The 22,194-nt window shown below is 43.9% G+C and overlaps 1 pseudogene; it reads left to right on the forward strand.

Annotated features, from left to right (window-relative positions):
- The first annotated feature begins 2,802 nt into the window (after positions 1-2,802).
- Positions 2,803-2,920, forward strand: LOC126472064 (5S ribosomal RNA; annotated as a pseudogene).
- Positions 2,921-22,194: the final 19,274 nt, after the last annotated feature.

Raw genomic sequence — 22,194 nt, forward strand, 5'->3', positions numbered from 1 at the left:
GCCGTAGTGGCCGAGCGGTTCTAGGCGCTACAGTCTGGAACCGAGCGACTGCTACGGTCGCATGTTCGAATCCTGCCTCGGGCATGGATGTGTGTGATGTCCTCAGGTTAGTTCGGCTTAACTAGTTCTAAGTTCTAGGGGACTGATGACCTCAGAAGTTAAGTCCCATAGTGGTCAGAGCCATTTGAACCATTTTATTAAGTTTTCAAATTTATAGTGACTTTTTGATCACCCGGTATGAAATGAAGTGAGAAAATACTGCCGCCATTTAATTGCTATTGTGTTCCGTCACCCAACAATGAAAAATTGTTGATATAAAGTGCGATAAATAGCCTTCATATAACTTTACTGTTACGCCCAAGGATTATTGTGGCATGAGTGACTATTTCTCACTCAGTAATCACGTGAACGAAGCCTTTTTACTTTACTTTTCGTATCATGCATAAATTTATGTTTTCCTGCATTTAGAGTTACTCGTCCATCTGGATAGGGATAATTTTTTGTTAGGATATTAATTCAAATTTTGTCGGGTAACAATTCCTCACAGATAACTGCATCATTTGTGAGAAGACAGATATTGAAGATAATAATATTTGTTAAATGAGTAACGTAGAACATGAGCATTAACGGTTATTTGTCGCTATCTGAAGCACTTCAAATTTTGCTTATGTGTCTGTGGAGGACTCTTCAACTAGGATAGTGTGCTGCTGTGTGCCTGGCACGAACATTCAAATCCAGACGCCTAATCCAAATATTAAAAAATATCTTTGTATATTCTACATACAGTCATCAGGAAAGGTGACGCAGTGGCAAGACCATGGAACCGTACTGGGGAGGACGGCAGTTCAAACCCCCATGCAGCCATCCATATTTACGACTTTCGTGATTTCATCGCTTGAGGAAAGTACTGGGATGTTTACTTTGAAAGTACACAACCAAATTCCTTCCCTATCCATCCTCAGTCTGAGTTTATGCTCCGTCTCCAATGACATCATCGACGGGAAGCTAAACCCTAATCATTCTTCCTTCGCATAGTAAGCTAAATGAGTAGGGGACATTCAAGTGTAATGAACACTTGGAGAGTGCGCAAGTGTGAAGATGTTTTTACTCAAAAATAAACAAACGGAAAAAATCGCTACACCAAAATGGAGTTGTGCGACGAAAACGAATGTTGGTGGGCGTGTTTCTACATCAGAAAGATAATGTTTAATCAAATTTCTCCCCAGTCGCAGCCGGCCGGAGTGGCCGAGCGGTTAAAGGCGCTACAGTCTGGAACCGCACGACCGCTACGGTCGCAGGTTCGAATCCTGACTCGGGCATGGATGTGTGTGATGTCCTTAGGTTAGTTAGGTTTAAGTAGGTCTAAGTTCTAGGGGACTTATGACCACAGCAATTGAGTCCCATAGTGCGCAGAGCCATTTTTTTGAACCCCCAGTCGCATAAGAGTGGCGACAGTTGTGCCACTATGAGAATGCAAATGAGGTTTGCTTTAAATACACGCTGTAACGTCGTGAGCGTTTGTTACATTTGAGATTCGACGTGGTGAGACGATATTGCCCCAGAATTCCTTTCAGGCTAGAAAGACTCCATTACCTGCTGGTAATTGGTTAGTTGATTGATTTGGGGGAGGGATCCGAACAGCGAGGTTACCGGTCCAGTCGGATTAGGGAAGGATGGGAAAGAAATCAGCCGTGCCCTTTCAAAGGAACAACGCTGGAATTTGCCTGAAGCGATCACGGCCGGACGCGGATTTGAGCCGTCGTGCTCCCGAATGAGAGTCCAGTGTGCTAACCACTGCGACACCCGCTCGGTGCACCACACTGAATTTGAACGCGGTCGCGTAATAGGGCTACGAGAAGCTGGACGATCCTTCTACGACACTGCAGAAATACTTGGCAGGAAAGTAGCCACTGTAGATGATTACTGGAAGTGATGGTCACGGGCAGGTTCTCACTCAAGACAACCCGTCTCCGGGTGGCCACGTGGTACCAGTGAGAGGGAAGACCGTTGTGTTTGGCATTTGGCTGTGGCACATCGTTCTGGGTCTGCAGCAGAAATTTAAGCAGCAGTTGCCACCACTGCGAACTGTCACAAATCAGTTATTTCAAAGCCAGCTCCGAGCCACCCGGCCTGTAGCGTGCATTCCACTGACCGTAATCCACCGCCATTTGCGATTTCAGTGTCACACGACAGTTCATTAGATGGTGGAGTGGAGTTCTGTTTTGTTTGCTGGTGGAAGCTGGGTCTGCCTCGGTGGCAGTGATGGCCCTGTGTTGGTTAGGAGGAGGTCAGGTGAGCGCCGCAAACCAGTCTGTTTGATGCCTAGACACAATGGACTTACTCCTGGAGTTATATCTGAGGTGCGATTTCATATGACAGGAAGAGACTCTTGAGGTTATCCCACGCACCCTAACCGCAAATTTGTACGTCAGTCTGGTGATTCGACCTGTTGTGCTGCCATTCATGGACAGAATTCCAGAGGCTGTTTTCCAACAGGATAGCACTCGCCCACATACCGCTGTTGTAACCCAACATGCTCTCTACAGTGTCGACACGTTGCGTTGGCCGACTCGATTACCAATAATCGGGGACATATGGGACATCATCGCAAGACGACTCCAGCGTCATCCACAAACAGCGTTAACCGTCCCAGTATTCATCAACAAAGTGCAACAGGCATGAAATTTCATCCCACAAACTGAAATCCTTCGACTGTACAATACAATGCATGCACGTTTGCATGCTTTCATTCAACATTCTGTCGGTTGCACCGGATATTAAAGTACCAGCATTTCATATTTAGCAAACGGCCTTGCCGCAGTGGTAACACCGGTTCCCGTCAGATCACCGAAGTTAAGCGCTGTCGGGCTGGGCTAGCACCTGGATGAGTGACCATCCGGTCTGCCGAGCGCTGTTGGCAAATGGGGTGCACTCAGCCCTTGTGAGGCAAACTGAGGAGCAGCTTTATTGAGAAGTGGCGGCTCCAGAAACTGACATACGGCCGGGAGAGCGGTGTGCTGAACACAAGCCGCTACAGATCCGCATCCAGTGACGCCTATGGGATGATGATGACACGGCGGCCGGTCGGTACCGTTGGGCCTTCATGGCCTGTTCGGGAGGAGTTATTTCATATTTGCTTTGGCTCATCTCGCGCTTACATTAACCAGTCATAATGCAATGTTACTTACACAAATGTATTCTCGAAAGTCATTACTCTACATTAATTATGTTTTGGTGTTGAGATTGTTTTCCCGTCCATGAACGTTAAAATGCGAAAACTCTTAGGATTTTTTTTAGGTAGTACAAAAGTAGCTGGTAACTAACTTTTTAATCAGATCCTTTTAAATGAAAAGAAACATATTCGTATTTTTTGTGAGCCGACAGGAGCATTTTTCCGCTGGTTCCCTACTTTTCTCTGCTGCTGCAGGGCATGGGCATGTTACTCGCATGAAAAAAAGTATAGGTCAGTAACATTTAAATAGTTTACTTGTGTGAAACTGAAATAGCGTAAAACTAATTTGACACCTCAGACCGGATTTTACGCGCAAATCAATTTTTCATGTGCTTCAGTAGCACAGCATGTAGTTCCCAGACGACAACGGGGACACTTTACAGCGTATTTCTCCGCGCTATGTCACTTTCCGAACTAAGTTTTCGCCTCATACGGGATTCTACTTGTAGAAGTAGTGTAAATTTGAACCTCTGTATCGTGGAAACGGATAAAGATATCTACAAAACTTTCAAGTTTGCTCGAAACGGAAGCTTAGGAACATATTGTAAACATTTCAGCCATTTTCTGTGCATAGCCGTCTTGGAATCCTCGGCTTGGGTTTGATCCTCCGGGGACGGCGAAAATACAGAAAAAAAATTTTTTTTTGCAGTTTTCCGAGGTACCACCCATGCACTAATAGTATCTCCGTAAGTCCCAACTAGCCCATCGTCAACTGCAAAAAGAACAAACCGATTTGTGGTCCCTACCTTTTTATCACCAACAGAACCCGAGGTATGAGCACCGGAAAATCCCATTTCTTATGTGCGGCTTTTCGAATATATCAGGTACACACACTGTCGCATACATACCGATATAGCGGACAATATGTGATTAGTTCATTAATTTTATTTGCAGTCGTCTCTAAGATCTCATATTTCTGCTACAGGTGCTATAAGTCCAGGCTGTAAGGCGTGCTACATGTCTTTCACCATAACATGCTAATTTCAAGGTGACGTTCATTGCTAAGATTAGTCAAAGGGATTTTCAGCCTTATTCGCTAATTCTTTTCGTGAAGTGGGTGGATCTGCCAGGTGTAAAGGCATTGTTAGAGGAGTAAATGTGGTAGGCATTGAATTCAATAACGTGATGTATATCGATTCAACGCGTTGACACTTACGCTACCCGTGGGCTACTCCGTCGACCTTGGTAGTAATAGAGTTGATACGATTAAGTAGCTTTGATACATTTTATACAGGGTGTTACAAAAAGGTACGGCCAAACTTTCAGGAAACATTCCTGACACACAAAGAAAGAAAATATGGTATGTGGACATGTGTCCGTTAGCGAGAATACATGTATCAACCCTCCGTCGCATGGAATCCCTGATGCGCTGATGCAGCCCTGGAGAATGGCGTATTGTATCACAGACGTCCACAATACGAGCACGAAGAGTCTCTACATTTGGTACCGGGGTTGCGTAGACAAGAGCTTTCAAATGCCCCCATAAATGAAAGTCAAGAGGGTTGAGGTCAGGAGAGCGCGGAGGCCATGGAATTGGTCCGCCTCTACCAATCCATCGGCCGCCGAATCTGTTGTTGAGAAGCGTACGAACACTTCGACTGAAATGTGCAGGAGCTCCATCGTGCATGAACCACATTTTGTGTCGTACTTGTAAAGGCACATGTTCTAGCAGCACAGGTAGAGTTATTGTTGTTGTGGTCTTCAGTCCTGAGACTGGTTTGATGCAGCTCTCCATGCTACTCTATCCTGTGCAAGCTTCTTCATCTCCCAGTACCTACTGCAACCTACATCCTTCTGAATCTGCTTAGTGTATTCATGTCTTGGTCTCCCTCTACGATTTTTACCCTCCACGCTGCCCTCCAATGCTAAATTTGTGATCCCTTGATGCCTCAAAACATGTCCTACCAACCGATCCCTTCTTCTAGTCAAGTTGTGCCACAAACTTCTCTTCTCCCCAATCCTATTCAATACCTCATTAGTTATGTGATCTACCCACCTTACCTTCAGCATTCTTCTGTAGCACGACATTTCGAAAGCTTCTATTCTTTTCTTGTCCATACTAGTTATCGTCCATGTTTCACTTCCATACATGGCTACACTCCATACGAATACTTTCAGAAACGACTTCCTGACACTTAAATCTATACTCGATGTTAACAAATTTCTCTTCTTCAGAAACGATTTCCTTGCCATTGCCAGTCTACATTTTATATCCTCTCTACTTCGACCATCATCAGTTATTTTACTCCCTAAATAGCAAAACTCCTTTACTACTTTAAGTGTCTCATTTTCTAATCTAATTCCCTCAGCATCACCCGATTTAATTTGACTACATTCCATTATCCTCGTTTTGCTTTTGTTGATGTTCATCTTATATCCTCCTTTCAAGACACTGTCCATTCCGTTCTTCCAAGTCCTTTGCTGTCTCTGACAGAATTACAATGTCATCGGCGAACCTCAAAGTTTTTACTCCTTCTCCATGAATTTTAATACCTACTCCGAATTTTTCTTTTGTTTCCTTTACTGCTTGCTCAATATACAGACTGAGTAACATCGGGGAGAGGCTACAACCCTGTCTCACTCCTTTCCCAACCACTGCTTCCCTGTCATGCCCCTCGACTCTTATAACTGCCATCTGGTTTCTGTACAAATTGTAAATAGCCTTTCGCTCCCTGTATTTTACCCCTGCCACCTTTAGAATGTGAAAGAGAGTATTCCAGTCAACATTGTCAAAAGCTTTCTCTAAGTCTACAAATGCTAGAAACGTAGGTTTGCCTTTTCTTAATCTTTCTTCTAAGATAAGTCGTAAGGTTAGTATTGCCTCACGTGTTCCAACATTTCTACGGTATCCAAACTGATCTTCCCCGAGGTCCGCTTCTACCTGTTTTTCCATTCGTCTGTAAAGAATTCGCGTTAGTATTTTGCAGCTGTGACTTATTAAACTGATAGTTCGGTAATTTTCACATCTGTCAACACCTGCTTTCTTTGGGATTGGAATTATTATATTCTTCTTGAAGTCTGAGGGTATTTCACCTGTCTCATACATCTTGCTCACCAGATGGTAGAGTTTTGTCAGGACTGGCTCTCCCAAGGCCGTCAGTAGTTCTAATGGAATGTTGTCTACTCCCGGGGCCTTGTTTCGACTCAGGTCTTTCAGTGCTTTGTCAAACTCTTCACGCAGTATCGTATCTCCCATTTCATCTTCATCTACATCCTTTTCCATTTCCATAATATTGTCCTCAAGTACATCGCCCTTGTATAAACCCTCTATATACTCCTTCCACCTTTCTGCCTTCCCTTCTTTGCTTAGAACTGGGTTGCCATCTGAGCTCTTGATATTCATACAAGTGGTTCTCTTCTCTCCAAAGGTCTCTTTAATTTTCCTGTAGGCAGTATCTATCTTACCCCTAGTGAGACAAGCCTCTACATCCTTACATTTGTCCTCTAGCCATCCCTGCTTAGCCATTTTGCACTTCCTGTCGATCTCATTTTTGAGACGTTTGTATTCCTTTTTGCCTGCTTCATTTACTGCATTTTTATACTTTCTCCTTTCATCAATTAAATTCAATATTTCTTCTGTTACCCAAGGATTTCTATTAGCCCTCGTCTTTTTACCTACTTGGTCATCTGCTGCTTTCACTACTTCATCCCTCAGAGCTACCCATTCTTCTTCTACTGTATTTCTTTCCCCCCATTCCTGTCAATTGTTCCCTTATGCTCTCCCTGAAACTCTCTACAACCTCTCGTTCTTTCAATTTATCCAGGTCCCATCTCCTTAAATTCCCACCTTTTTGCAGGTGGTAGAGTATCCCGTATGAAATCATGATAACGTGCTCCATTGAGCGTAGGTGGAAGAACATGGGGCCCAATCAAGACATCACCAACAATGTCTGCCCAAACGTTCACAGCAAATCTGTGTTGATGACGTGATTGCACAATTGCGTGCGGATTCTCGTCAGCCCACATATGTTGATTGTGAAAATTTACAATTTTATCACGTTGGAATGAAGAATCATCCATGAAGAGAACATTTGCACTGAAATGAGGATTTACACATTGTTGGATGAACCATTCGCAGAAGTTTACCCGTGGAGGCCAATCAGCTGCTGATAGTACCTGCACACGCTGTACATGGTACAGAAACAACTGGTTCTCCCGTAGCACTCTCCATACGTGGTCAACGTTAACTTGTACAGCAGCAACTTCTCTGACGCTGACATTAGGGTTATCGTCAACTGCACGAAGAATTGCCTCGTCCATTGCAGGTGTCCTCGTCGTTCTAGGTCTTCCCCAGTCGCGAGTCATAGGCTGGAATGTTCCGTGCTCCCTAAGACGCCGATCAATTGCTTCGAACGTCTTCCTGTCGGGACACCTTCGTTCTGGAAATCTGTCTCGATACAAACGTACTGCGCCACGGCTATTGCCCCGTGTTAATCCATACACCAAATGGGCATCTGCCAACTCCGCATTTGTAAACATTGCACTAATTGCAAAACCACGTTCGTGGTGAAGACTAACCTGTTGATATGACGTAGATGCTAGTACTGTAGAGCAATGAGTCGCATGTCAACACAAGCACCGAAGTCAACATTACCTTCCTTCAATTGGGCCAACTGGCAGTGAATCGAGGAAGTACAGTACATACTGACGAAACTAAAATGAGCTCTAACATGGAAATTAAGCGTTTCCGGACACATGTCCACATAACATCTTTTCTTTATTTGTGTGTGAGGAATGTTTCCTGAAAGTTTGGCCGTACCTTTTTATAACACCCTGTATAAAGTGATGGTGGAAAAGGGGGGAGGGGGAAGAAAGCAAAGGAAAGGGAAGGTAAGAAATTATTGATGTCAGCTGCATAGGGAGTTTATGCGATGAGAGAAAATGTGTGCAAGACCGGGACTCGAGCCCTGCATCTCCTGCTTACTTGGCATTTGCGTTAAACACTGTTCCAGCCAGACGCAGTATTTATCGCAACAGCGCGAACCATCTCAGCACACGGCCCGGCCGAGCCACACTCTCACCATGCGCCACTTTTCCGCAGTCCCCGTCCGTGTCCTCCGTGCTGGTTACTTTGAGATTCTCACAGCAGGTCGAACGTGACTGCGCATCGGCACTGGAGGTGGTGGATCCGTGGCCCATAGAGGCAAATCAATTAAATGAAAGCGTGGCGCCTGTTGTTTCATGACCGGATCATGGAGTTGGCACCCTCCTCTCGAGTAGCGCCGGCTCCGGTGGCTCGCATCTCACAGCCGCTACCACACATGCGAACTTTTTTGGCGAATAGAGATATGTATAGACACTGACTACCACGCTTGCAATGGTACGTGATATATATCGATATTTATAGCTTATTGTCACGAGAACGGCCATGTAATACCGTAGAGAGACGGCAACCAACAGTAAATTGGTCAGTTGCATGGCGTTCAGTGATCTATGTCTTTCTTGATACAGTGACGGATGCGCTATGGTATCTGGTAGTAAATGCGAAGTATGTGACGCGATTCAGTTATGTGCTATTCATATGATGGATACTCCACTGTGCCTTCAGTGCAATGGTTTGGACACTGTTGCACACTGCGTGATATGTAGAACTTCTGCAGAAGTGTAGTGTTTGGCACAAAAATTACCGCTTTCTTGTTCCGAGTTGTGCCGCAAGCTATCGAAACACAGATATTTCTTTAATACGATAAGAAATACTACCACCAAGCGAAGACTAATGCAGTGACTTGGATTCGGAGGGTGACAGTGTTTTATCTTTACCAAGATGGCAATAAGAATGTATTTCTGGGCCTTTCTGCAAGAACGTCATTCTTTGCTTTTGAAACATCCGATGTGTAAACTATATTGCGCTAACATTTTAGGAAATGCCTAGCTAGATCCCCCACGCAGTTTGAGTGTACCGGGTAGGAGAATCTAATTAATATATTTGTTGATTTAGAACAAGAATAGACCAGTACAGCGGAGCGGTCTTTATAATGTCACGAGTAGACGTGCCCGACTCCAGTATGAGGAGCATCGGGGATCAGCGAGACAACACTTCTAATATGTGATCATCAGACAGTTACTGTTTCGTAATGAAAGAAAAGCGTTTGTGTGTTTAATTTGTTAATTTAATTATGTACTTACAACATGTTTTCGCCTCCTATTTCTAATATGTAAAAAAAGAATGAACAGAGTCACTGCTGTTACAAGGACTGTTCAATAAAATAGCACGCTGAATGCAGTTCATCTCGGAGTAGCAATTGCAATCTGGGTCCTCAATTATCTGTTGGATGTACTCCAATCTCGGTTTTCCTTTACAGTTTTTACACTCTACAGCTCACTCTGCTACCATGCAAGTTATTCCATCACGTCTTAGCAGATATCCTAACATCCTGTCCCTTCTTCTTGTCAGTGTTTTTCTATAAATTCCTCTCCTCACCGATTCTGTGGAGAACTTCCTGATTCCTTACCTTATCAGTCCACCTAATTATCAATATTCTTCTCTAACACCACGTCTCTACGTCTACATCTAGGTTATTACTCTGCTATTCACAATAAGGTGCCTGGCAGAGGGCTCAATGAACCACCTTCAAGCTGTCTCTCTACCGGTCCACTCTCGAAAGACGCGAGGGAAAAGGGAGCACTTAAACTTTTCTGTGCGAGCCCTGATTTCTCTTATTTTATCGTGATGATCTTTTCTCCCTATGTAAGTGCGTGCTAACAGCATGTTTTCGTAGTCGAGGGAGAAAACTGGTGATTGAAATTTCATGAGAAGACCCCGTCGCAACCAAAAATGTCTTTCTTTTAATGATTGCCACTCCAATTCAATATCATGTCTGTGGCACTATCTCCCCTATTTTGCGATAATACAAAACAAGCAGCCCATCTTTGAACTTTTTCGATGTCGTCCGTCAGTACCACCCGATGCGGATCCCACACTGCACAGCAATACTCCAGAATAGGGCGGACAAGCGTGGTGTAAGCAGCCCCTTTAGTAGACTTGTTGCACCTTCTAAGTGTTCTGCCAATGAACAATTGGTTACCTCTACCCACAACATTATCTACGTGATCGTTCCAATTTAGGTTATTTGTAGTTGTAATCCTTAAGTATTTAGTTGAATTTACAGCCTTCAGATTTGTGTGACTTATCACATAATCAAAATTTAGTGGATTTCTTTTAGCACTCATGTGAATAATTTCACACTTTTTTTTCTTTATTCAGGGCCAATTGCAACTTTTTGCACCTTACCTAAATCATTTTGCAATTCTTTTTGGTCATCTGATGACTTTAAAAGACGGTAAATGACAGCATCATCCGCAAACAATCTAAGAGGGCTACTCAGATTGTCTCCTATGTCGTTAATATAGATCAGGAACAATAGAGGGCCTATAACACTTTCTTGGGGAACGCCGAATATTACTTCTATTTCACTCAATGACTTTCTGTCTATTACTACGAACTGTGACCTTCCTGACAGGAAATCACAAATCTAGTCGCACAACTGAGGCGACATTCCATAGGCAGACAGTTTGGTTAGAAGACGCTTGTGAGGAACGGACATTCTCAGAAATTTCCTCTTCAAATTAAGGTCTATGTTTAGTACTAGTAGACTTCTCTTGGCTAGAAATGACTTTTTGGCAATGCTAGTCTGCTTTTAATGTCCTCCTTGCCTCGACTGTCATGGATTATTTTGCTGCCTTAGTATCAGAATTCCTTAGCTTTATCAACTTCGTGATCACCATTCCTGATGTTAAGTTTCTCGTTGTTCTCGTTTCTGCTACTTCTCATTATTTTCGTTTTGCTACGATATACTCTCAATCCATATTCTATACTCATTACACTGTTCATTCCATTCAGCAGATCCTATGATTCTTCTTCACTTTCATTCAGGATGGCAGTGCCGTCAGCGAATCTTATCATTGACATCCTTTCACCTTCAATATTAACTCCACTCTTGAACCTTACTTTTATTTCCGTAATTTCTTCTTCGATGTATAGACTGAACAGTAAGGGCTAAAGACTACAACCCTGTGTTACACCCTTTTTAATCCGCGGGCTCGTTCCTCGTCTCCCAATCTTACTGTTCTCTCTTGCTTCTTTTACATATTGTATATTATCCATTTTTCTCTATAGATTTTCCCTATTTTTCTCAGAATTTCGAACATCTTGCACAATTTTATATTGTCGAACGCTTTTCCTCGTCGACAAATCCAGTAAACGTGTCTTGCATTTTCTTCAGTCTAGACATTATCAAACGCTATGTCAGAATTGCCTCTCTGGTGCATTTACCTTTCCTAAACACAAACTGATCCTCCTCAAACGCATCTTCAATTTTCTCTTCAGCTCTTCTGTATATTATCCTTGTCGGTAACCTTGATGCATGAACTGTTAAGCAGATTGCGAGATAATTCTTATTCGATAGTAAGTCTTCCAAAGGTCTTTCAAATTCTGATTCTAATGCTGAATACCATATTTCTTCTGTACCGACTCCTATTTCTTCCCCTATCACGTCATCACACAAGTCTTCCACCTCATAGAGGACTCCAGTGTACTCTTTCCTCCTATCCGCCCTTTCCTCTGTATTTAACAGTAGAATTTCCATTGCACTCTTAATTTACCACCCTTGCTCTTAATTTCATAGAAGGCTGTTTTAACTTTTCTGTATCCTGAGTCAGTCCTTCCGACAATTATTTCTTTTTCGATTTCATCACATTTCTCCTGCTGCCATTTCGCATTAGTTTCCCTGCAGTTCTACTTACTTCATTCCGAAGTGACTTTTATTTCTGCATTCCTGAATTTTCTAAACATTTTTGTGCTTCCTTCTTGCTTCTGCTACTCAGGGTTTCTTCGAAATTACCTTCTTTGGATCCATGTTTTTCTTTCCAACTTGTGTGATTGCCCTTTTTAGAGCTGTTCATTCCTCTTGAACTGTACTGACTACTGAGCTATTCCTCATTGCTGTTTCTACAGTCTTAGAGAACTTCAAGCGTGTCTCGTCACTTCTTAGTACTTCCGTATTCCACTTCTTTGAGCATTGATTCTTCCTCATTAATCTCTTAAACGTCCGCCTACTCTTCATCATTAGTAAATTGTGATCTGTGCCTATATTGTTTGCTCCTGGAAACGCCTTACAATCCAGTATCTAATTTCAGACTTTCTACTTGACCATGATGTAATCTAGCTGAACTCTTCCTTTATCTCCTCCCCTTTTTCCAAGTATACTTCTTCCGCTTGTGATTATTGAACGAAGTATTCACTATTACTGACTGAATTTATTGTAGAGCTCAATTAGACTTCTTTCTCTCTCATTCCTAGTACCAAGCCCATATTTTCTAGTAACCATTTCTTCTATTCTTTCCCCTACAACCGCATTCCATTCCCCAATGACTATTAGATTTTTATCTTCCTTTACGTACTTAATTACCTGTTCAGTATCCTCATATATTTCCTCTATCTGCTGATCGTCAGCTTGCAACGTCGGCATGTATATCTGATATATTGCTGTCGATTCTGATGAGAAGTACATTGCCACTGAACCGTTCAAAGTAACTCCCTTTTTGCTCTACCTTCCTGTTCATAACGAATGCTACTCCCGTTATATCATTTTCTGCTGCTGTTGGTATCACTCTTTACTCATCTGAAGAGAAGTATGTGTCGTCTTTCTATTTCAGTTCACTGATCCCCACTAGTTTTAATTAGATCGTAAGCAATTACCAACATATTCATGTGCAAGTTCAGACCTCAGCCTTCATTCCCTATTATTCATTGTTGTAACATTTATTCAAACCAAAAACGGTTTTCTCTTGTTCCCCTCTAACCGCAGCCCACATAGACACTCTTAAGTAGACGTATACTTAAACGCTGGATACTTTTCGCCGAATTTCAGTTCATACTTGCTTTATTACTGTGGCGATCACACGTAGAACAGTTGCTGAGCGCCAAGGTGCCTGCTGGCATACGCTTGGGGATCCTTGCCTTAACCACAGCGACATCCGCGCAGCTCTCACACATCTCTTGATATTCACATGTCTCAGAAATGTACTACAGTTTAAGCCGGCACTCAATCCTGCAATGTGTACCAGTCACGCCATAGTGAAATGAGTTATTTCGTCATTTACGCAAGGTAACGGCCTCAGCACGTTTCAAATTAGCATGGACAACATACAATAAAGCGCCAAAGAAACTGGTGTAGCCATGTGTATTCAACTACAGAGAGATGTAAACAGGTAGAATACGGGGCTGCTGTCGTCAACGCCTATATAAGACTACAAGTGCGTATTAATGGTTAATCCTAACCAGACGTACGCAAACATCGCAGTACCCACATCCTGCGACACCTCACTTTAGTGAATACTAACCCTTATGCAGAGATGGCAGTAGACCTTTTGTGTTGGCCATCATGCCGGTGTGGGCGTGGAGGGGCTCCACCTCTATATAATGTGTTGGCACAGTTGTTAGATTGGTTACTGCTGCTACAATGGCAGGTTCTCAAGATATAAGTGAATTTGACCGCAGTGTTATAGTCGGCGCACGAGCAATGGGAAACAGCATCTCCGTGGTAGCGACGAAGCGGGGATTTTCCCGTACGACTATTTCCCGAGTGTACCATGAATATCAGGAATCCGGTAAAACACCAAATCTCTGACATCGCGGCGGCCGTAAAAAAGCCTCCAAGAACGGGACCAACGATGACTAAGGCGAATCGTTCAACGTGACAGAAGTGCAACGCTTCCGCAAATTGCTCCAGATTTCAATGCTGGGCCATCAAGTATCAGCGTGCGAAACATTCAACGAAGCATCATCGATATGTGATTTCGGAGTACCCTTGATGAATGCACGACACAAATCTTTACACCTTGCCTGGGTCTGTCAACACCGCCATTGGACTGTTGATGACTGGAAACATGTTGGCTGGTCTGGTTTCAAATTATATCGAGCGGATGGACGTGTGCGGGTATGGAGGCAACCTCATGAATCCATACACCCTGCATCTCAGCAGGGGACTGTTCAAGCTGGTGGAGGCTCTGTAATGGTGTGGGGCGTATGCAGCTCAAGTGATATGGAACCTCTGATACGTCTAGATACGACTCTGACAGGTGACACGTATGTAAGCATCCTGCCTGATCACCTGCATCCATTCATGTCCATTGTGCAGTCCGACGAACTTGGGGAATTCCAGCAGGACAATGTGACACCCCACACGTCCAGACTGCTACAGAGTGGCTCCAGGAACACACTTCTGAGATTAAACACTTCCACTGGCCACCAAACTCCCCAGACATGAACATTATTGGGCATATGTGGGATGCTTTGCAACGTGCTGTTGAGAAGAGATCTGCACCCCCTCGTACTCGTACGAATTTATGAACAGCCCTGCAGGATTCATGATGTCAGTTCCCTCCAGCACTACTTCAGAACTTAGTCGAGTCCATGCATCGTCGTTTTGCGACACTTCAGCGTGCTCGCGGGAGCCCCACACGATATTATACAGGTGTACCAGATTTTTTGTCTCTTCAGTGTAATATCCAATAGTGTAATTGTTTCATAAGTTCTATAATTATTCATTGAACGCTGTCAAGTAACGCCTGTAGATTTTAGTGCGGACAGAACTGAAGGGAGTAGTTTGTTAGCCGGCCGTTGTGGCCGAGCGGTTCTAGGAGCTTCAGTCTAGAACCGCACGACCGCTACGGTCGCAGGTTCGAATCCTGCCTCGGGCATGAATGTGTGTGATGTCTTTAGGTTAGTTAGGTTTAAGTAGTTCTAAGTTCTAGGCGACTGATGACCTCAGATGTTAAGTCCCATAGTGCTCAGAGCCATTTAGAGGAGTTTGTTATGATGAATCATACAATAATAAGTTTCTCAGGTGTATAGTGCTTTCTAGTGTCCGTTACGTCGTCTTCTATAACAAAGATTGGTGTAACCCATTTTATATGACTGCACTTAAAATACTGAGATATTTAAATGCAAATTAAACTATGTTTTTCGGAAATGATTGACATCAGGATTAATATTTTAAGCTACTAGTCACAAGACTCTTGAGACTGACCTTCATCCTTGATGGCAGGACCCTGAGAAGCAGGCTCCTTTCCGAGATAATCTTCTCCGAGATCTGAAATACAAAGGGAAATTCATTTTTTTTATCTTAATAACCAGATAAAAACGAGAAAAGCCAAGCGTTTCTCAAGTAATGCACAAAATCGTAATTACTTATGCCAAATTATGAAATAAAGACTATTCTTTGAATACAGTAGAGCTTGGTACTTATGATAATATTATTGTAGTCCATATAAAATTTGGAATTTGTTACTGTTACCACCTTTGTAGTTTTAACTGCTAATCTAGATAGCCAGTGAAACTTTCTCTCAGTCCGCTGGATATGTCTTAAAATGTGAATGATACGGTGAAATCCTCAATTCATGCTTACCTATCTCCTCTTTAATAATGACATTGCTATAATCCTCTGAATTGTTTGCAACGTCAAGATTGGTCTCTGGGATTAATCCTGAAAATCAAAACCAAATAAAACGATGAAATATAACTGAAGCTGCACGGCACATAAGAGCGCAGAAAATAAGTGTATACTGAGTATTTGTCTATAAGGTATGCGTGAGAATTTTATTTAATGATTATCGTATTGAAATATTTTAAATTCGTTTCGTGAAAAAATTCTACAGTATCGAATATACAAAGTAAGCCAGGAGATTTCCGCACCAAATGCCATTTAAGCATTGCTTTGCAGCCATTAGGAGTCCAAGTTCTTAGTCTACGGAGTACCTCTCACGATACAGACACTTTCACCCACTTACCATACTGATACAAGTTCTTCATGGTTTCCCTACAGCTGTTCAGACAAACGGTGGAATGACTTAACTTGTCTCTCGGTCTGAGATAAACAGCGACTCTAAAACGAATATTAAAACCGCGCAACCGTTCGTCGCGGTCAGCACCAGGCGGGCCACGCCACGAGCTCTGAACAAAGTTCTGTACAGGCAAAGTATGGACAGCTTTTGGGTCCATTGCACTGCGGCTTATTCACTGACTGCTACAGTGTACTGAGCCGTTTTTATCAAAGAAGCTAGTTTCTCTACCCAAGTATTAGTAAGGTAGTGCACTAGCTTCAAACTGAACGTCTTCAATTCCTAGCAACAAATAATTGTAGAAAAACATGTCTGAAAATAGTTTTTGTGAGGAGGATAAGTTCTGATTTTCGTGGAGCTGGCATTTATCAAAAATATAGCGACAAATTTCACAGTTCTCGTTACAGAAGCGAGTTCAAGTGATCGGCGTTGTCTTAAGCAGCTCTAACTGACCATCCTGAATGCTCAGAAGCAGAAAAAGGTAACCAATATTATGTCCAAATACATTGTACTGACAAGGAAAAAAAATCATCACAATTCTGAATATCCTTGTCATTATTGAAAGAAGACAATGACGATTATGACATATTTAAAAGGACGGAACGTGAATCATAAAATAAGTAAGAACAAACAAAATTTTTAAAGTGACAATGTATAACGTGATTTTTCACGTAGGAGAAGCAGGACTTAAACGTTAAAAAATAGAACCGGTGCAATATGCGTATGTAAGAGGGCAAACCGTTGAGCTTTATATGGACCATCGATTGTACTCTTCTCCCGATAGCAGGATGTTTATGTTGCTAGTCATTTGCATGGTGGTGTCGAAACGGCTCAGAAATAGTGACCCACCACCTCACTGGCGACTTACGGAGCGTATCCGGTGAACGAGGACTCTCAGGGTGCAGGCAGGGCGTGACTTAATGAGTGAGTAATTTGCAGGAATACTCGGTGCAAATTTCCCTGGGCGCATTATCCACATCTCCGCGTTGTCAAATGGAAGCAACAGACCATGATCGGTGTGACTCGTGTTAAACCCTCATCAACGTGTGTCCGTGTCAAGCTGAGGGTAACAAATGAGACTGTAATTGCCCTCATTCCTCTAATACACGAATAAATCCCATTTTATGGACAGTCTTTCCTTCATATCTGACCTCAGTTCTAGTCCGAGTGATTTCCGTGAGTTTAGGAGGCGGCTGGGCTCTTAAGAACTAGGAAGCTTGGACTGAGGCTTAAGCGTCTCGTGGCGACCAAGACTCGACTCACAGCCTTCGTTATCAAGGCAAAGCTAGGTGCTACAGGCTACTACGGAGGTGTCCCGAATTCAACTGCTCAAGAAAGACTGTCCCAGAGCATAATATGTTGTCGCAATAACGACAACAGCAGCATAAAATCTGCCCCATGGAATCGGATAAAGGGAGCTCTATTGTGAAAACCAACGAAATATAACTAAAAACTGTTCAACAGTCGAGATTTCAACAGACTGTGCTCTCATTTTCAGGTCTTAAATTCTTTTGTTGTAAAGCATGTTCATTTTACGCTGATCTCATGTGCAAGATGTTAAGTTGATATAAATAGTACATTCTAAAATATCTGTCATCGCTAAAATATTTAAAAACATAAAGCACCCTGTGCAACAGGCTATGCCCAAATACAGGGTGGTCCAAAAGTCCGGACACACCAGGATAAAATCCAAATGAAGTAGAAAACAAGGAAACAGAGCCCCTACACACGAGGAAGGGGAATGGGGAAACTTTATAGGCTATGCCACCAACATGGCGACCATCTTTAAAGCCGCCATCTTGGATTCAACTCCAAAATTTCAAATGGGAATGTGGTCATGTGACATATCAAACAGATAGAGAATTTCACCAGAAAAACAATGCCGTTGTTATTTTAAACATAGCTTTATTCGTTCTCGGGTTATAGCCAGCTACATGTGGCAGCAGTGGGATGCTCGGCAGCGTTAGTGTTACGTACTGAGAAGTCATAAAATGGAGTCTGTAACGGTGCAAAGTGACTATCCCATGCCTGATATGTTACATGTGTTTAACTGTTAGGTATCATTTACTCATGCTAACGTTTTAATCATTGTTTCCTTATTTACAGGTTACAAAACGTCCTTAACACATGAAGAACGCATTGAAATCTTCTTGATATCAGGAGAAAGAATTGCTAAGGACTTCAACAGTCGTCACCCAACCAGACAGCCCATCACTCACAGCGCAGTTGCCAAGCTTTTGGCCAAATTCCGAGCAACAGGTGCTGTCGCAGATCAACCTAAGGCTGGAAGACCAAAATCCGCCACCGATGAAGCGACAACAGTGAGCGTGTTGGCATCATTTAGCAAGATTCCGCAACGGAGTACTCGTCGCCTGTCGCAAGAATGTGGGGTTAGCCGTACCTCCATACTGCGAATTTCATCGCAGCACAAATGGCACCCATACAAAATTCACCTGCTCCAACACCTGAACGAGGATGACCCAGACCGTTGGGTACAGTTCGCAGAATGGGTGACACAGCAGCTGCAGATAAACCCACGTTTCTCCTATCAGGTGCTGTTCAGTGATGAAGCCAATTTCTTTATCAATGGTGAAGTGAACAAGCAGAATCACAGATACTGGTCCGACACAAATCCGCACTGGATTGATGCTTCCAAAACGGTCGACTCACAAAAAGTGATGGTCTGGTGAGGTGTGTGGGGTACCAAAGTCGTTGGATCTTTTTTTTATTGATGGTACGTTAACAGCCAATGGTTATCTGAAGTTATTGGATGAAGAAGTGTTTCCCTCGTTGTTAACGGAGGACGGGACATTTATGGAATTCTTCCACCATGATGGAGACCCAGCACATTATGGGCACAATGTGCGAGCATACCTGGATGTGCAGTTCCCTCAAAAGTGGATTGGTCGTAGGGGTGCTGTGGAGTGGCCACCACGTTCGCCAGATTTGGCTCCTTTGGATTTTTATCTTTGGGGTCATGTCAAAGCTCTGGTTTATTCTGTGAAAATACGGGATTTGCATCATCTAAAGCAGCGCATTGCTGATGCGTGTGGTCAAATTCAGCTAGATGTGTTGGCCAAAGTTCATCAGGACTGGGTTCGGAGGATAGCATTGACAATCCAACATAATGGACAACATATCGAGCCATTCCTACGCCTGTTGGTGGTCTCTCGGGACTGTGTAACATCGGCGTAATGTCTCTTCGGCACATAACACACATGCTGCCCAGCGTCCCACCGGTGCCACATGTAGCTGGCTATAACCCGCGAACGAATAAAGCTATGTTTAAAATAACAACGGCATTGTTTTTCTGGTGAAATTCTCTATCTGTTTGATATGTCACATGACCACATTCCCATTTGAAATTTTGGAGTTGAATCCAAGATGGCGGCTTTCAAGATGGCCGCCATGTTGGTGGCATAGCCTATGAAGTTTCCCCCTTCCCGTTCCTCGTGCGTAGGGAATCTGTTTCCTTGTTTGCTACTCCATTTGAATTTTATGAGGGTGTTTCCGGACTTTTGGACCGCCCTGTACTTTGCTCACAGTTGCTTGTTGCATCATGCAAACATGGTACACAATGGCACAAATGTTTCCATATGTTCAGCATATGTAAACAGTTGTGCTATTATGAACCGTGTTTGTATGATGCAACAAACAACTGTGAGCAATATGTACACTATGTAATCAAAAGTATCCGGACACCCCCAAAACATATCTTTTTCATATTAGGTGCATTGTACTGCTACCTACTGCCAGATAATCCATATCTGCGACCCCAGCAGTCATCACACATAGTGAGACAGCAGAATGGGGCGCTCTGCGGAACTCATGGACTTCGAATGTGGTCAGGTGATTGGATGTCACTTGTGTCGTACGCCTGTACGCGAGATTTCCACGCTCCTAAACATCCCTAGGTCCACTGTTTCCTGTTACGGTGCTCGCTTATTTCCAAGTCCGTATCGATCTTAGTGCTGAGTTTTCACTCAGACGGCGCTTTGGCGTTAGGCGGTTGTTTCCGTGTGTGATCGCTGGCCGGAGCTTAGCTGGAGGCGCGTGAGGAGGTAAGAGGGGGCTGCCTTAGCGTGAAGACAGTTCGGCTCGGCTGGGGTTGTTTGCGTCTGGACGCCGAGTGGGGCCCGATGGGAAGTCTGGACCGTGATTTTACGGTTAATAGTGTGGACAGCGGCGTAGTGTGCCGTTTAACTTGATTCGCAAGGGGAGCAAAATCTCGCCTGTTGTAGTTTGTCGAGCCTGAGTTTGAAATACCTTCTATGTGCGGCGGGATGTCATTTCGTCCTCCTGTCTCTCCGTCGCTGGGATTGCTATCCTCGTTTACCGTCCCATGGATGTATATCGATGGGGTACTCTACTAGACGCTGGTGGTGGAAGTGCGTCGTTCAGCGGCACGCTAGTCTGGGTGCTTTATGTTTGATCTTCAAGTGCATAGTCACCACACACAACACAATGATGGCAATCTACGCGGATGACACCGCCATCCTTGCGCAAGATTGGAAACCATCAAACATTACGTCACGCCTACAGACTGCACTCAGAGTGGCCGAGCCTTGGTTGGAGAAATGGCGTGTTAGAGTAAACGTCGACAAGTGCGAAGCCGTTCTGTTCACTAAAAGACCGAAGCAACTGCGCAAACACCGCTACTGCAGACGAATAACTCTACATACACGTCCAATACGTTTCCGCGAGAAAGTCAAATACCTCGGTGTCTGGCTGGACCGGAAATTACTCTGGGGGGGCCACATACAACACATGATCAACCGAGCTAGCGCGAGGCTCAAACAGCTCTATCCTATGCTCAACAGGCGTAGCACACTGAACAGAAGGGTGTCGAGGTCCATGTACATGACACTTATCCGACCCCTGATGACGTACGCAGCTCCCGCCTGGGGATACGCTGCGCCTACACGCCTGCGCCGTCTGCAGCTCATACAAAACAAAGTACTCAAAATCATAAGCAATGCTCCACGATACACACGCATCGCGGACCTTCACCGGGAATACCGACTTGAGACTCTCACGGAGGTAATCCACAAACTCACCACAAGACTATACAGAAACTCCAGACATTCGCAGAACCCGTTTATTCTGAATCTGGGGAACTACGACCACAACCATAGACGGAAACATAAAAGACCAAAAGACATACTTGCAAGGACATAACATCTATGGCCAAGCATACGCAAACATAACGGCACAGGCGAGCCCCTGTTAATCAGACGCACTTACTGGATATCCAGCTGAAATACACTGCCGAATAACTGGCACCACACAGGGAAGCCGTACCGTACACTGCATGCAAACAAGCTCCACACAGCCCCCACACAGTGAGATGATCTATGGCCGATCTCCCACTACTGTATAACGATCTTGATTGTTCCAGGAATGTAGCAGCTGCAGCAACTGGGACACATCGCCATCGCTTGTCACGGTAATGATGCATGATACCTATACTAACAAATCCAGCCTTGCATGAGCTATCGCAGCTAGTAAGCCACTACTGCTCTTACTATCCATCCCACTGTCGCAGAGGTTTTTTTCCCACGGCACGAGCCATGGCACTTTTTTCCCTCTGCTCTTCAAATCGCTACCCTCACTCGCGTTTCGTCCACTATCTATCACCTGATGACCGTGTTAATGCGTAGCCTTACCCAGACGCACGGACAACATCACAGCCCAGCATCCTGTGATCCACTTACTAGATAACTAACATATTTACGGAGGTGACAGTAGAACTTTTGGTTTGGTCACCACGTTGGTGCGGCCGTGGAGGGGCCCCATCTCTAAAAAAAAAAAAAAGTGCATAGTCTTCGAGTGGCACTCCTTAGAGTTTGCCTTGCGCAGTTATATTGGAGTTTATTTTGTTTTGTGGTGCTTCCGCTTTCCGTTAACGAAGGTTAAGCTTGATTCGGCACTCTGTACGACTCTTGGCACCTCAGCAGGCGGGTCGGAGCCACCTTCGAAACTAAACGGAAGCCTTTGTATTGAGAGCTCTTGTGTTTTGCATATTGTTCATAAATTGTTGTTTTGGTATTAAACTGGCTGAGGTTTCTTATGGATTTCCCGGCATTTGGTCTGTTGTCCGGCCCGGGCTAGGTCTCGTTGTT

The sequence above is a fragment of the Schistocerca serialis genome, chromosome 3, assembly GCF_023864345.2.
Source record: "Schistocerca serialis cubense isolate TAMUIC-IGC-003099 chromosome 3, iqSchSeri2.2, whole genome shotgun sequence".
Classification (NCBI taxonomy): Eukaryota; Metazoa; Arthropoda; class Insecta; order Orthoptera; family Acrididae; genus Schistocerca; species Schistocerca serialis.